The 17561-nt window shown below is 41.8% G+C and overlaps 1 long non-coding RNA gene across 1 annotated transcript; it reads left to right on the top strand.

Moving 5' to 3' along the window:
- The first annotated feature begins 11425 nt into the window (after window positions 1-11425).
- On the top strand, window positions 11426-12123 carry LOC131920361 (uncharacterized). Its single transcript, XR_009381634.1, has 2 exons — window positions 11426-11523; window positions 11761-12123. It is a non-coding gene; the product is annotated as an uncharacterized LOC131920361 (long non-coding RNA).
- Window positions 12124-17561: the final 5438 nt, after the last annotated feature.

Raw genomic sequence — 17561 nt, 5'->3', positions numbered from 1 at the left:
CCCTTGCATGATCATAAACGCGCTATTTGGGGTTTTGCTGGAGTAATGAGTTGTTCTTTTTAGCATGAGTCATCCAGATGACGTATACTCACATAACTCAAAACAGCAAAGACACAACTTCAAGGCCAGTGGATTCCCAGGGAGTCTAGACACAAGTCTGTATACTCGGGTCTTCTCTGACATCTGTCAACAATTGCCAACTTGACTGATGGCAAATAAATATTGAAAAGCAAAGTGTGAAGAGCTATTTCCAAAAGCTATTTCCTCCTGTTCCTTTCTAGTCCTTTCCATCTACAAGTCTAGACAACTGAATGGTTCGGGCGTTACATGTTTTTCAGGGAGACAGGATGAGTGCCTAGGGTTGCTTAGAGTTTAAAATGCCAGATATAGAGAAAAACTTGGAGTCTGGGAAAAGAAAACAACCAAAAGTAGTCAAAATACAGAATTCACATGAAATCCAAGCACATGGCAGCGCCCTGGGCTCCACCTCCACGGGTGTTTTGCTAAGACGGTGTAACCCAACAAGCCCACACAACCGACTCGCCCAACCTCCACCACCTCTTCCCAAGTGATTCTCTTTCCCTTCTTCTGTGTGGAAGCTTCTCAAAAGCAGGGCAGGGACACAAGAGGCAGGTCTTGACAATGTCCAAAGCTGCCACCTCTACTTCCGTTCTCATTGGCTGCCCACCTCTATATGACTGTCAATGCTTCTGCCGATTGCTTAGAGCCTGTTGAGTTAGGACTCCCAACTATTTTACCAAGATGTCTTCAGATGTCACTAAGACAGTCAAGCAAAAGTAATTCAAACTCTCCTAAGAAGCGGAGACTAGCAAACGCATGAACAGACAGCTCCCAAAGGAGATGGAAATGGTCCTTCAACTCCGTTGCAGTGAGTCCGTTCACAGCCCTATAACAACAAGGCAGCAAGAGAAATGTATCTATTTAATGAAATGTATATTTATTGAATAAAATATTCCATTGCATTCCAGAGGCTTCAGAATACAGAACCAAAGACAGGAGGAACGCTGCCCATTTTTATGTTGAGGTGCCAAGAATGGCCAGCCATAGAAATGAGTCTGGATAAAGCAAGTATGAGCTAAGGCCACCAGATAAGGGGAGAAATCCCGCAGAGCCTGTCCCTCCAGATTCTTCTTGCCCTCTCAGCATGGCATTCCCCCTCCTTCCTCCATGGGAACAGGGTGCAGGGTATGCAGCAAGGCCTCCTGGAATGAGGGTCTTAAGATCTGTCATCAGACAAGGTAGGACTTGGAAAGTATGTCAAGACTTTGGGGCGGGTTTTGGAGCCCAAGGGTTCTATGACCTGCTTTAGGTAAAAAGGGATTCTTGTTTTCTGTGTCCTGCCTTGGGGTGGATGGGATGTGCCGCTGGAGAAAAGAGCAGCAGGTCAGCAAGCATCTTTACTGAAGTGCGCGTACACACACACACACACACACACACACACACACACACACACACACACACACACACTGAGTGTCCTTTGGTTCTGAGTACTTGACATGGTCAGTGCCATTCATGAGGGCTTCCTTTCCTGAGCCCCAAGACACACACAGAATGAAACAGATGCATTCCTTGTTTATCAAATTCACATTGACAACATACCTGTCAACATGTACATCAAATTCACACTGACGGTCCACAATGACAACATATTGTGTGATTACACACACTGTACCATTTCAAGTGACCACTTAAGACACTCAATGTTGACTCTCTTTCTTTAGGTCGAGGACACTCTATAGACCAAAAGGCGGCTGACAGCACTCCCAACTCTGCAGCCAGGAGTCCTGGGTGGATTTGGCATTCAGTTGTATCCACCTTGAAATTCTCACACCCGTGGGAACCAGTGTACGTGTATAATCATAATGTTGTCATTAGATAAGTGAGCAGAATCAAGGAAAGTGAGACAAACGTGGCCATGAATTATTAATTATTCAAAATGGTTTATAAACACAGAGGTTTGTTACTGATTTTTCATCCTTTGTGTATGTTTTCAATCAACTTTCTGAAATTTACAAAAACAACACAAATGATCGTTAAAGTTCCCGACTAGGACAGCTGGTAGGACTCATCTTTCAATTTCCAAAATTATTTTGAATTATGTGTACATTTGTGGGTCCAGGCATGAGTACCAGTGCCCTCAGAAGCCAGAGGTACTAGACACCCCAGGAGCTGGAATCATAGGCAGCTGTGAGCCACCGAATTAGGGTGTTGGCAATCAAACTTGGGTTCATTGAGAGCACAGTATATGCTCTTAACCACTGAACCACTTCTCCAGCCCCTTCTACATATTTTATACAGTGCAATATCCAAAGAAAATACACAGATGACCAATTAAATACAGAAAACATCACTACACTTCAAGGAAATGCAAAGTCATGATATGATTCTACGTTAGACCTTCTAAAATGGCTACAACCAAAAAACAGGAAAGTAACAAAATTGGTAAGGACGTGGCTGATATATTTTAGATACCACTATAAAATGGTGTGTTTCCGTAAACAACTTGTCTATTGCAACTTCTTTTATTGATGCATTAAAAAATAAAACTCAGGAGTTAAGTATTAGGGAAATAAACCTGAGAGACCCACAGAGCCACAGAGAAGCAAACACCTGCTCTCTTCTCCACCTTCCCTGCTGGAAAAGGCCAATGCATCTCCTTAGGCCCCTCCTCCTTCCACCTGTGTGTCCCTCTAGCTTCCTCTCAGTCCTCCAGAAAACTCTATGGTCCACTCCAGCCAGCTTAGGGCAGACTCTGCCCTTCGAACCATGGTCTGACTTCACTGACAGTTTCAAAGTGGCAACACAAACAAATCTTCTGCAACATCCCCCCTTTTTTTTAATCTAAAAAAGGAAGGGTTTTAACTCTAACATGGTAAAACTATATACAGTAAGAACAATTATCAAATAAGAAATATCTCCACAATGTCCAGGCCATTAGTATTTGGCAAGTTCAAAGAAAATACTCCATTATTTATTCTATCTTGGTGAGTCCAAAGTTTTGTACCTGATTTATTTTCTATCAAAATTACAGAAAACTATAACTATCTAATCTTCAACTCCATCAGAGACTCAAGAAGGATATAATATTACCTGAGTAAACAGGAAGTGCAGAGCAAGCAGCTTCCAAAACTATAGGAATGACAGAGACATCTAGCTGCCTGGACAGTCATCCAAGATTCCTCTACAATGTTGGGGCGTCTAGCCTACAGGTCTAGAATATCTGACAGACTTTTCTGTGAAGCAGGAAATTTGAAGGACTGTCCTACCTTGTCTTGGCAAAATTTGGCAGTTGCTTTCTTTTGTGTCTTGCTTGTCCAATTTGGACAGCATACTGTCAGCAGTTGAGACAAGGGCAGTTTCTTTGCTCAGTAGCTAACTTTGCCAAAAATAAAAGCAAACTCCATAGGTAGGCTCTTCGATGCCCATCATCCTCTTTTGAAGTAAGTTGGTGCTGCCAGAAGCAGACATGTCTCACTGTCATGAAAAGCCTTAGGTTATTAAAACATTTTAAATGCCGTATTCTGTAGGTCTCTGGAGTGTTTGAAAACCATCTATCTATTTAAAGTACCTGTTTGACCTTGAAAACATAACTAACCTGACTATAAGTTTAATTACTATAGATGACTATTAACCTGTCTTTATTATCCTTAATAGCTTTCAAGGACTAGAATTTTATATTACATTTTTTTTTTGAGACAGGGTTTCTCTGTGTAGCTTTGGAACCTTTTCTGGAACTCAGTTGGTAGCCCAAGCTGGCCTTTAACTCACAGAGATCTGCCTGCCTCTGCCTCTCGAGTGATGAGATTAAAGGCGTATGCCACCACTGCCCGGCTACAATACATTTTTTAATGAGCTGCATAGGTATAATATCTTAAACAAAAGTAGAAACATATACAGTATAACAAAAATAACCTTAAATTTGTATCAATATACAAAAATCTATAACAATGTAAACTATTTGAGACTGGTAGTCTTTCTTAGTTTGAGAGTAGATTTAATAATCTACCCTTTTATCCTATCATTTATATATCCCCCCCCCTTTTTCTTTTCAGAAGGAAATCCCTGAATCTAATCTCTTTTGCTTAGTTTCCTCCCTGATCATGACCAATAACAACTTGTAACCAAACCCTCTAAACAATGACAAGTATCCATCGATCAAACAAAAAACCACCCACCCTACCTCTTTAGAATGTGGGCACTGTGTTCTTAAAATTACTCCCTGTTGTCTGGGGGTGACAGCATCTTTAGGGAACCCTGAAAAAAATTGAGATTAAGATCAAGTTCTGGGAGAGCTAGTTGTTGTCCAGTCTCGGTGTGATGGGAGAGTGCAAGGCTTATCAGAAGTCCTGACGAGACTGGACCATCTTAACTAACCACTTTGAAGTTGTCCTGAGCAGTCTGTAGTCCAAAGCTGATCTTTGAGTGGTGTTTGTCAGCCTCGTGACATTACCACAATCCAAATGGATTCATCACTGTGGGCCCCCAGCATCCTTTTGGAGACTTCAAAGGTTGCTGTTAAGAATGGTCACGGTTCACTGAAGAAAACTTAAACATTTTAAATGTCATATGCAGCAGATCTTGGAGAGATTATAGGACCATAATCTATTAAATACATTTGGGGTACCCAAGCTTAATTCCAAATTACCTGCTTCAGACTCAAGCCTGAAATCACATACAGGAAGCTAGATGAAGCCTATTTCTAGAATTAGGTAGTACTCTATATGACCATTAATGTCATGACAGAGAGTTTAAATTATGTGTGTGTTAACCTTATAAATTTTGAGATAATATTTATACCTTAAGAAAAGTTTTAAAGAGTCAAAATAAAACCAAAGGATTATGAGATTAGTGGCAATAGAATAGTTCCTTAATTTTTGTTTTCTTCTGTCCCATACCAGGTGGCTCTTCTGACATGAGACAGACCTTGGATTGTCCTCTAATAAGCATGCTTGGGTTTAGAGAAGGAGAGAGCCACACTCCAACTCCAAAGCCAGCTTTAACTTTTAATTGAGTTGGGACCACTCTGGTTAGTGCAGAGGATCACCACTTAAAACTGTCATTCTGGGGCTGTGGGATGAACGTCAGTGGTAGAGCACTTACCAAGCATGAACAAGGCCCTGTGGCCACTCCCCCTCTCCCCCAGCCCCCACACCATGCCACAGAAAGAAGTGGGGAAGGGAAAACACTTGCATTCTGTCCTTTCTTGCCAGTCTGACCTGCACTGTGTCTTTAAGTCAGGTCACTTAAGGATCCCAGCATCTCTGCTGTTCTACACCACCCCAATCACAGCCAGAGGGACAAGAGACTAACACTTCCCTGGGTCCCTTTCTAAGCACAAGGAAATACATCCCAGAAGCCCTCACGCTTCTTGTTAGGACCTACAATGCATGTCATGATTTGACCAATCAATATTCTGAGGGATCCACAGAAACTGGCCTCAAACCAAGAGTGCTGGAGGACTGCTTGCTGGGGCCCTGAAGGCCACAGAGAGAATGAATGAATGATCTAAAGAGAATACATGATCTAAAGCCCTTTTCAGATCCCACAGCTATATTTGCTCTTTCCCAAGACTAGGCTAGCCTTTTCACTACCTTCCTCCTCCAACTACAAAGGAAAACATATGTCACACCTCCCCTGAACCTTAATACAATACAGTATTCCAGGATGTCAAGCGCAAGGACATTTTGAAATATCAGTGTATTAAGAAAGGAAATTACTCTAATAACTCATAACCAATCCTTCCGCAAATCAGGTAATAGCCAATGCTTTGCTCTTTAACAAAACTGAAGAAAGACCTAGATCAATTTTTTTAGCTGACCATTAAAGATAATTTTTAATCACCCATCATAATTGATTTTTGGCCTATAATTCAGAACATGTCTGAAGAGACCATAACATACTCATTCTTTCCCCAGCTACTTATAATGTGAACAGATTTTTACAATGTTTACATTCAGACTAATGAAAAATAGGAATGAAATTGATGCCAAGCCGTGTCTCCTCTAGCAAGAAATACTATACATCCTGCATGGACTAATTGAAGAAAAAAAACTCCCATCGATCTAATTAAGAGATGCAGTTCCAACGGAGCTGTGGTTTCTAATATCTAACATGTATTTATCAAAAACTTTAATGTATTTATGTTGTTTTGCTCAAGCGTGATAACTCAATCCAAGAGAAATCACTTAATGCACGAAGCCTTATGTTCACAGGAAACATTACAAATGTTTTTTGCTTTATATTTATAGACATACTTTGTTGCAGAGAAGTATCATAAGGTGATCAATAAAAGACTTAACAGTCACAAAAAATAAATCACATTTGGATAAGTTCTGTGCACCAGAAATGAAAGTTTCATGAAAAATATGTTTCCTATAGTTGGGGATGAGTTTGAATAACTGATTGCGGATGCTAGCAGGAATCCAATTACTACAGTCTTCCAATTCTGTCAGATACACTTTAGAGAGTCTAACAGTTCTATCCTAATATTCCAGTGTTTCTCATACCCAATCCCTTACATGCATTGCAATCTGTGTATCCTCTGCATTCATGCACGCACATGTGTGTGTGGGGTGGGGGGAGAAAATCATAGGCCTTCACGAAAAATTTTGATACAATACTTTTGCTATTGACTTTTATTTTGTTGGTTCCCTCATTTCTATTTAAATTTTTATTAAATGAGCTCTTCTTTTCCAGCAGCTAACAATTGGCAATCCCTCCATAACTAGAGATGGGATTGTGTACAAAACTTCCCATTCCATGCTGGAGTTTGGTCTGGACTCACATAGATTTTGTGCATGCTGTTAAAAACACTGTGAATGTGTGTGTGGAGCTGCCCTACTGTGTCCAGATGTTTCCCATAGACACCCTCCACCTCTGGCACTGACACTCTTTCCACCCCATCTTTAGCAATGATCCCTAAGCCTTGGGGTAGGAGAGAGAGATGAGGAGGAGAGAGAGAGACAGAGAGAGAGAGAGAGGAGTTCCATTCAGAGCTGGGCATTCTGCAGTCTCTTATTCTCTGCACCCTGGCCAATTACTCTTAAATCACTACCACAAATACAAGTTTCTCAGATGATGGTTGAGAGATGCACTGATCTACAAGTAAAAGAATGTCATTAGGAGTCAGTTTAATACCATATCTATTTAGAGTATAATAGTATCGGGTTCTCTCCTAGGGCCTATGAGCAGTCTGGCCATAGACTCTCGGACAGTAATAGTGCCGTGTATGTGTTTCATCTGGTGGAGCAGGACTTCAATACAATCAGAAAGTGGTTGGATGCTCCCATGGTGTTGGTGCCACTACTGCACAAATGGTTGTGTCTTGACAGGCCAGTTTGTTTGTTTGGAGGATGTTCTGTTGATCTTGTTGTTGCTGCTGTTGTGGTTTGAGATAAGGTCTCTCGATAGAGTCCTGGCCGCCCTGGAATGACAAGGACATCCCTGAAACTCAGCGAAACCTGCCTGCCTCTGACTCTCAAGTGATAGGATTGAAAGTGTGTCACTACATCCAGCACTGACACAGTTTTTTAAGGTAGAAGAAGGTATATGGTTTTCAAATCCATGGAAGGGCTTTTGTTTGTTTGTTTGTGGCATTATTTTGTAGGGTTTGTTTTTTTTTTTTTTTTTTTTTTGAGGTTATAAGAGTGAAAACGGGGCAGGGGGATTGAAAATAAGATAACCTCCTTCACTCAGGAATGCTGTGGGATGTTCTGTATGGCAAATGTGTTGCTCTGATTGGTCAATAAATAAAACACTGATTGGCCAGTGGCTAGGCAGGAAGTATAGGCAGGACTAACAGAGAGGAGAAAAGAAAGAACAGGAAGGCAGAAGGAGACACTGCCAGCCGCCACCATGACTAGCAGCATGTGAAGATGCTGGTAAGCCACAAGCCACGTGGCAAGGTATAGATTTATAGAAATGGATTAATTTAATCTATAATAACAGTTAGCAAGAAGCCTGCCATGGCCATACAGTTTGTAAGCAATATAAGTCTCTGTGTTTACTTGGTTGGGTCTGAGCAGCTGTGGGACTGGCCAGTGTCAGAGATTTGTTCTGACTATGGGCCAGGCAGGAAAACTCTAGCTACACAGGAGAGCTGACTTAAAACAAAACAAAACAAAAAAATACCTCGGGGATTGAAAATAAGATAACCTCCTTCACTCAGGAGAGCTCTGACTTAAAACAAAACAAAAAAAAAAATCTCTGAGCCTAAGCAAGGGGCCCACATCTTTTAAAAGATACGGTGACAGGCAAAGGTCCCTGAAAGAAATTGGGCTCTTTTAAAGAAGGGGAAAGAAAAATGAGGATTCTTAAGTTATCAAAGTGTCTATCCAGCCATCCTCCACCCACGTTGCTGAGGTAGCTGTGAAGCCTGGAGCTCCTAGCGTCTCCTGACTGTATGGCTCCCAAAGTCTTCGACCATCCAATTATAAATCTGCTCAGAGGCTGACTAGGGATTATTCACACACTCATCAAAACTACCCAGAATGGATGCTTTCTGCAGACATCACATCATTGAGAATAAGTCGATGTTAAAACTGTCCACATGGAAGCTCCCGGCCACAGCTGGCCATTTCTATCTCATTCAAAGTAAATAAGCCATGCCATTGCTCTTTGGCACTAGACACATTCCAAGAGCTACATGGTCATGCATGTTGAGTGGCTGCCAGCACAGACACAGACACATTTGGTTATCGAATCAAATTCTATTGGAGGGAGCTGGTCAAGCTCAACACCATGCCAGTATCCTCACACACAGTGTAGCCTTCCTGTCTGCAGCCCCACACCAGCCCTATCATCACAGCATATGACACTAAATATCTGAGTTACAATTGTTTTCAAGGTGGAAGCTCTTTCCCAGGAGGACCATACATCCCACTCAAACCAGGGTATGGAGTTAAACACCGATCCGGTATTTACCCATGCTACCAGTATCAGAAAGGTGTATTCCTCCAACAGGTGAATGAGGGTGGGGTTTAGTGGGGCAGATCCCATTTGTATGTCTGCATAGACCAGGTTCAGATCTGACCCAGCAAAAGTCCCGGGACAGATTTAGAAGGTACTGAAACGATGCAGGATTTAAATGAAGGAAGAAAACATCTTGCTACACAAGTGAAAGATTAAAAGAGAAAATAAATACTCCACAACTATAAAGGAATGTCAGAAGGGAAAGTATTTCTGAGGCCAGAATTGATGCATCCAGCATGCACCTGCGGAATGTTGACAGGTATGTGCTTGTGCAGGAGATGTGTGCACTCTCAACCTCATGCTCACGCGAAGGCAAACTGAGCAGACTGAATTATCTCACATAGTGCTTCCCAAAGCAGCCCCATGCCAGATGCCCAGGGACTCCCCACAGTGGAATGCGTCTTACTGTAATACTCCATTCCACCAGGGGAAGAGCCACTTTTCTATGGTTTTCCTCCTTAGGGCCGATAAAAATGATTTTTAAATGTATAATTACAAAGAAACAAGAGGCCCCAATCTTTGGCTGAAGTGCTCAGCTATACATTCCACCCTTCCCAAGCCCTGGCAGGGAGCCCCAGCCTCCCTGAAGCTCCATACTGCTGAGCCTGCAATTAGCCAATTAGCCGTCCTCCCCTCCAGCCCAGGTACCCAGACAGCGCGAGGCTGTGCTCTGAGGCCCCAGGGGAACAAATCAGTCAGTGCTTCCAGGCACAGACAATGTGGTATCTATTTTGGCTCTTTCACAGGACTTTTGTTGTTAGTTCCTGTTTCTTAGCTGTATTCCAAACAGGGGAGATTGACCGAGAGCTGAGTTACCAAAAGGTGAGATGTCTCTGCGTTTGCACACAGTAAGGTGTACATAATATCGCACCTATTACTGAGGCTTGGGCCCACTCCGACATCCAGAAGGCAGCAAAATCTAAGATAGAACCAATGCTAGAAGAATTCCATACACACACACACACACACACACACACACACACACACACACACATACACACCATAGTCAGAATATAGTAAAAAGAAAAAAAAAAGAAAGAAAGAAAGAAAGAAAAAGAAAAGAAAAAAAGGTGGCTATAAATGAAAGCAACTTCTAATTCACTATTTGTTCATATAATTTTTTCAACTGAGTAAAAACTGAGGTGTTAGCACAGAGATACATGGATAAATGCTGAAGCAGAAGCAGACACCGGAAAATACCGAGTTCAAAGATGTATAAAAACTGAGCTGTACATGGCGGGGTATGCCTGTAGTCCCAGCTACCTGAGATGCCCGGGCAGGAGAATCTCTTGAGCCTACAAATTAGGGGTCAGCCTGGGTAACACAGTCAGGCCCGTGCTCAAGGGGAAGGGGGCAGAAATACGCACAGACTTCTATGCTAACACTGAAGACATTCAAGCCGCTTCCCACATCTCCATGTAACGTCTTTAAGGTGAGATAAAACAAGACATGGTGCAGACCACTAAGCCATGCTTCCTCGGCTAGTATAAAAACACTATGGCAGTAGCCCCAAAAGTTCTGTTCCCAAAGATCTCTCAAACTCCCATTTGTTTCTTTGTTCCCTATTCCATGCACACCCAGGGGATATAATACATAGTTCTACGTAAGTCTCCTACTTCTGTGTTCACAGTTGGCCCTCACACTGACGGAAACTGCATGGGCCCTTTTCCCAGGGCATCCTCAAGACAGTCTTCCCTGACCAATCCCCACCTACACCTTGCCTGCTCTATCCAAATCCACCCACCCCCATTTTCTTTGCATTTTTTTGAAGAAGAGGAGAAGGCATGTGGAGGACTTTATGTGTGTGGGATGTGCATGTAGTTCCTCAGGTGTTTTTTGTGTTGTTGTTGTTGTTGTTGTTGTTGTTTTGAGACATGGCTTACCAAGCAGGCTAGGCTGGCTGTCCAGCAAGCCCCAGAAATCTACCAATCTCTACCTCTCCAGCACTGGGATTCCAAGCATATGCCACCACACCGAGCTTTTCAGTGTAGGTTCTGAACATCTTCAGACTGAGGTCTTCATATCTGAACAGCAAGCACTTTACAGCCTGAGCCATCAGCTCCCTTTGGTGGAGCGGGGAGGGGATGGGGGGGGGAGATCTGAACTCTGTGGGGATGGCGGGGGAGATCTGAACTCTGAGCCACACAGACTAGCGTAACCTAGAGAACCATCCCCTTCCCAGAAATACCCGCATCACAATGAAAGGCGGTTCTCTCATTTCTGATGCTGGGACAGCCTGATAAAAGCAACTGGGGCAAGAAAGGGTTAGTTCTAGGTTCCAGTCCATCACTGCGAAGAACTTGACGCTGCTACAGCTATGAGCAGAGAGAGACGGAATCCAGTCGAGAGCTGAGAAAGAAGGGGTGCATGCTTGCTTGCCAGTGTTCAGGGAGCTCTCCCCTTCTCATCCAGCCCGGGGCCTAGTCCATCACATGGGGGTGGGTCTTCCCACCGCAGGTCAGAAAATCCCTCACAGGCATACCCACAGGCCAGCACAGCCCAGACTGTCACTCCTTGAGACTGTTGCTCCAGGTATGTCTACAATGCGTCAAAACCTAACCATCACGGGCTGCTTACTCACATCTCAACTTGGAGATACTGACATCCTATCCGCTAAAGCCAAAAAAAAAAAAAAAGAAGTCGCAAACAAGACTTTCTGTAAAGCTGTGAGAGGGAAGTTTCGTTTACAGGCACCGTGGTGTTTTCGTTAACAATGGGGAAGGAGAGATCTAACTTACTCACAAAACTCTTTTCTCACACACTTTCCAGAGCCAAGGAGAAGAGGCGGGGCTGGAACTGAGGTAAGATTGGAAGTGATGATAGCTCCTTCAGCTAATAATCCACAGCTCCTATACGCCAGGTGCAAGGGGGTTAACTTACTCTCCTGCACCTTCACCATGGGGCAAGGTTTTGCCATGGAAACTGCATCATTTCCAAGAACTAGAAGAAATGTCTACCCTCGTCACTCTGAACTTATCTTTCTAGTCAATACATCTTCAGACTCCACTATAGACTTCCTTATCTGCTAGTCATTTATCAAAGGAAAATAAATGAAACAAAGAACTAAGTAGCTGAGAAACGTTCCACACAAGCATATCACAAAAACAATAAAGCATCCCACTTCAAAACATATGAACACCTCACCTCCCGCCTGTTACTTCACTGCCCCACCAGAGAAAATGTCAGGGGCCCTAATTCATCAATAGGCCCAGACTTTCTCTTTTCAAACAAGTGAAGGTTTATTGTAGAGTGAAATGTATCCAATGATGTCTTCCTGGTTTTCAGTTGAAAACAGTAAGCATGGATACTCGTCTTAGGGTAGATAGAGCTGAAGTGGGAACATCTGAACTAGAGGCTGGTTGAGCCATTCTATGGAAGGGTCTGAAGTCCAAAGTCAAAAGGGCAAGACCAGCTACCAGCCAATGAGGAAAGACAGGAGACCAGGCCCTGGTGGCCTCACTAGCAGTAACTAGGCTAATCAGACAGATGGCCGATTTCACTTAAGACTCAGTAAACAAGCCAAGTGGCTTCCAATTGTCTGTTTACCCTTGAAGAGAACATCTGCTCCTTTCTCGTTGGCCAGTCTGCTTTCATTTGCAGAGTTCGCCTCTTCCACTTGGTGATGGGATCAGTCACATGGTTTCTTCTTCGCCACAGGGTACCATTATAGCTGGGAGGAGATCCTGGACTCAAACCACAGCGACTAGCACCTTCCCTGGAGCTGTTTCTGGAGATGCCATCCCCCTCCCAAAAGAGCCCTCTCTTGCTTAGAAATAAAAGCTACTTAAACTATGTAAAAAAAACCTGTCATAAAAAGGCTGTCTGGAAATGATGCCAACCCAGAATAAAGCATTCAGTCAGCAGAGACAGCATACGGAGGTCCTAAGGACACCATGTGAATACACAGATACAGCTATGTCTGCCATTAACTCCATATCCTTGGACTTCAGGCTAAGAAAGCAATGGATTACAGCCTTTGGGTTGAGCGTCCATTATTTATGCTAAGAATCCTAATGATTTAATTTTCATATTCCTTCTCTTGCTTTGCTCCTTTGAAGACACTCCCTTGCCTATGTGTTCTATATAACCAGGGGTTTGACCCCTTCACACCCATCTTGTCCCTTTCTTGACTTTCCATCCGCTATCTCCACATCTCCTCTCATCACTGGCTGTGTTCCCTACTTGCCAGCTTTCTTTGTCCCCTCGACCAATCTTGTTTCCCCCTCGGCAAGCTCAAATCATATGAAGACTTCTTTTTTATGTCAAAAGATTTCATCACAAAATGTGAAGTCAGCACTCTTACTTAACATAAGTGTGTCTGGATGGTTAGAGGCTCTTTACACCTATTATTTTAACAACTATATAATGTCCTGTGTCAAGCTAATTTATGATGATTTACTTAACCACTTTTCTATTTGGGTCCTCCTTACTTTATAATATAAATAATACCAGAAAGAACTTCTTTACATATAATTTTTCTTAATTCCATAGAGAAAATTCTTAGGCATCACAGCCAAACTGAGTTTGATCACTGAATTGTGTTCTTATAGGTATAAGATAATATCTCATTGTGGGTTTAGTTTTAATTTAGTCATTAATAACAATGATAGTAATTTATTTTCACAGGATGTTACTCTGTATCCCAGGCTAGCCTAGAACTCACAGTCTTCCTGCTTCAGTCTCCTGAGTACTGAGATTCTAGGCATGTGCCACCAAGCTTGACCCTTGGTGACTTGTATTGTCACTGATGTGAACTCTCTATTCTCAGTCAGTTTAGTTTCTAAAGTATGATGTTCTTAAATAGTTGCATGAATTCTAAGTGCTATGTTATTCTTTATAAGACTACATCTTTCAAAAACCTGTACTTTCCTGGTCTTATTTAGTTTTTTACAGTTAGATATTTTTAAATGTTATCCAATTTGTCAATACCATCTTTTATTCCATCCTCCTTAAAAGTCAATCATTCTAAAACTGAGTGTTGGTTTTACCTTTACATTGAGGGATACAGAAATCTGTGGCAATGTGAATCAGCAGGTCTTTTTGAAGGACAAGTTGATAATTATGTATTAAATGTGTACACAGACATGCTTTTCAAAAACATATACCATGTGCCTCAAATGTCATATTCCTAAGGAATGCAGACTCAAACAATAATTGAAGCATTAAGAGACTTTATCATGATGTTACTTACAATCCTAAATTAATGGGTTCCTATGATACCAATCAATGGGAGCTGGTAAGCATCTTACAGTCTATCAATGAAAGATCACAGTACAAATAGATAAGTATTAGAAAAAGAGGCAAGTCTTAAAAAGAAATCCATTCTATCACATTAAATCTAAAAGCAGGCAGGAAAAACACGTGTATTGTGATCCTTATTTTTGTTTAACACACAAAGCACAAACATTCATAGAAAATGGGTCTAAAATATTGTCATCTAATATTCAATGGCAATTACTTTTGTTTGTGAAATTACTGAGATTAATGGGGTTTTCCTTTTCTTCAGTGTATTTTACATTGCTTTAGGAAAAGCCTGCATTTCTTTAATATAATCAATAAAGCAAGAGGCTATTCCACCTATATAGACAGTCAAGAAACTTCCATCCCTCAAAACTGGTACTCCGGATTTTATGGTTTGGGTCTTCAATAAAACTTAGTTATTTTTTCACTCATGTGTAACACTTTTATGTATACCTTGTGCATGCAGGTGCCTCTGGAATTCCAGGTGGCTGTGAGCTGCCCAGCGTGGATGCTGGGAACTGAATTTAGGTCTCTTGCAAGAGCTTTTACCCACCGAGCACCTCCCCAGCCCCTGTGCTTTAGTGTTTAAAGAACACTATTGTTAAGGTCAGGAATGGGGCTTGATTGGTAGCGTTTCTCTAGCATATAGGAAGTCCTGGGTTTGATCTGAAGCACACAGAATGCACATGATGGTGCAAGCCCTATAGTGTCAGCACTTGTGAGGTAGAGGCAGCAGGATCAGAGGCCAAGGTCCCCCTCAACAACATAAGAAGTTCACGGCTTGTCCCTGCTAACAACAAACAAAACCATCATTACTTATCTAAGTGTTATTCTCCTTAACAGTAATGTACTAACAATACAAAAGAAATCCTAATCTTAAAGACAGCTCCCATATTCTGATTCCAGTACGCTTGTACAGAAATATCTCATAGGAATATGCATGCTTAGGTGCTTACATTACTTCTTTCCTTATAGTTTATATTTATGTCCTGGCTGGAATTATTGAAAATTTTTCTCCAGAATCATCAATGAAATTGAGTAAGAACTATAAAAAGATGTCTTTTCTTCAATAGCTTGTTTGATTCTTTTAAAGTAGATGCCAAAATGGCCGTTTAATACGCTTCCCTCCTTTTCATATGCACTTGCGTTGTCTCTGCCTATGAAATCTTCCTCTCTTCTTCCCCCAGGTCCCCGGGTTATTAAGAATCTTTTCTAGCAGGACACGTTTTTCAAGTGGTCCTATTATCCCTAAAGCTTCTGGTGATACTTGTTCTTGCATCTAAAAGGAATACATTTTAGATGTAGGAATTGGAAAATCTGAGAAAATTCTAGAAGCAACCATTGCATACTTAGTTCTACTGTCCAGCATGAGAGAAAAGCCATACTCAGTCCCTGGGGTAGTCTATATAATGGAATCAGTCACCTAATTTCAAAAGAAATTTGAATGCAACAACATGTACTTTATCTTAATACTGTGAGGAGCATAATTTAATCTTTGCCAATTGTGAAAAAGGAATGAGGAATGAGACTAGATTAAAGAAGAATGAAAAAGGTTATAAGACCCCTTTGTGAAAGGACATCATGATAGACAGTAAAACTACAGAGGGCATCAGTGCCCATTAACAGGGAGTATCTCCTGACACCAGGGGAACCTCCTTTTGATGAGCTGACAGTGGCCTTGGCAGTACTGACCAATGTGAGGAAATGCCTGCAGATCGAGCTCACTTGTATAAGGTGCTGATCATCTACAGAGCCATCTCCATCCTCTCCAAAGCTCTCCAGGGCAACAACATCCAGACACCAGTGGAAATGAGAAGAGAAGGAACAGCAGAGGCTGGTGCTGTGATATCTCATCAGTTTGTCAGACGGAGTTTGAATTCATAATGCCACTTCAAATGCCTTGTTCCAAGCCTATGTGAGCTGGAGTTTTCAAACTCCTTCTCAGTATTTATCCATCGCTTCTCACACTTCAATCAAACCAGGCTCCCTTTGCCACTTAGGTGTGTACTCACACTGATCCTCTGTCTTAAGAGCCCCTTCTCAACTCTTCCAAGTCAACACTGACCCACATTTCAAGACCAACATCAAAAGTGGTTTTCTCCTGGAGAATAGTATTTTTAGGAGCTGGCACACACCGACTATATCCCAGATACTTCTATGTATTATCTTACTTATCTTTGCAACAACTCTGCAATATGGATCCAAGGTCAAAGAGTAGAGAAATGCTCACACTCCTCTCTTAAACATGATGCTATATTCTTATTCCAAAGCACTGTAGACTACATTCACTATCTGATTATAGGGCACTGGTTCAAACACTGAAGAAAACAAAAAGCCGATTTGTATTGGTTTAAACAATGAGGGAATTTGTATGTCCATATAAGAATTCCCCAGGAAAGCCAGTCTCCATGTTAGCTAAGTCTTCAGACTAATAGCCAAGTTCTTGGAAGAACCAAACTCTTCCAGTTTTTTCTTCCACCAAGCTTTGGGTGTTAGCTAAGTTATAAAGTGAGCAGCAGCTCTAGAGATCACGTCTTCATATGCCAACATTCAAAATCCAACCTTCAACACTTCCCATTAGCAAATATTTAGTTTTTCCTACCCTTGAGGATTTTTCTTTTCCCCCACAGGGGATGAACAGATAGCTCCTGGCCATTCTTACCTTCAGAGGAAGATAGCATGACTTGTCTAATAGGTCAATTCAAAAAGAACAACTTGATGTGTTTAGCAACTCTGTCCTCTGCTGTAGATTGTGCTTATTGTTAATAATAAAGCTGACTGGCCAATATCTGGACAGGAAGAGATTGAGTGCCAGAGCCAAACTAGAAGAATTCTGGGAAAAGGAAGGGAGGAGTCGGAGCAGGCTAGGCAGCCACCAAGAAAGCAAGACATGTAGAAAATGAGGTAACAAGCCATGAACCACGTGGCAAAGCATAGATAAGAAAAATAGGTTAATTTAAATGTAAGAGCTAGCTAGTAATAAGCCTGAGCCATCAGCCAAGCATTTATAATTAATATACACCTCTGTGTGATTATTTGGAAGCGGCTGCGGGATGGGGTGGAAAAGAAAAAAGCCTCCATTTACAGTCTTCCTTCCTGTCCCAGAAAGCAAATCTATCAACAAAAATCTTTCCCTTGTTTCTCCAAGCAGTGATTCTTGTCTATATATATTCTATGTCTAAATGTCCATCAGAGCTCTCCTATGAATGCCTACAATCTGACTAAGAGAACCAAAGCTCTATCCTCCAACTTAGATATGTATTAGTTAAAAACAAATGGCAATATTTATTTATTAGCAGTGCTTGGGATTCAAACCCAGGGATTTGCTC

The sequence above is a fragment of the Peromyscus eremicus genome, chromosome 10 (genome assembly GCF_949786415.1).
Source record: "Peromyscus eremicus chromosome 10, PerEre_H2_v1, whole genome shotgun sequence".
Lineage (NCBI taxonomy): Eukaryota > Metazoa > Chordata > Mammalia > Rodentia > Cricetidae > Peromyscus > Peromyscus eremicus.
This window is presented reverse-complemented; position numbering and strand designations above follow the sequence as displayed.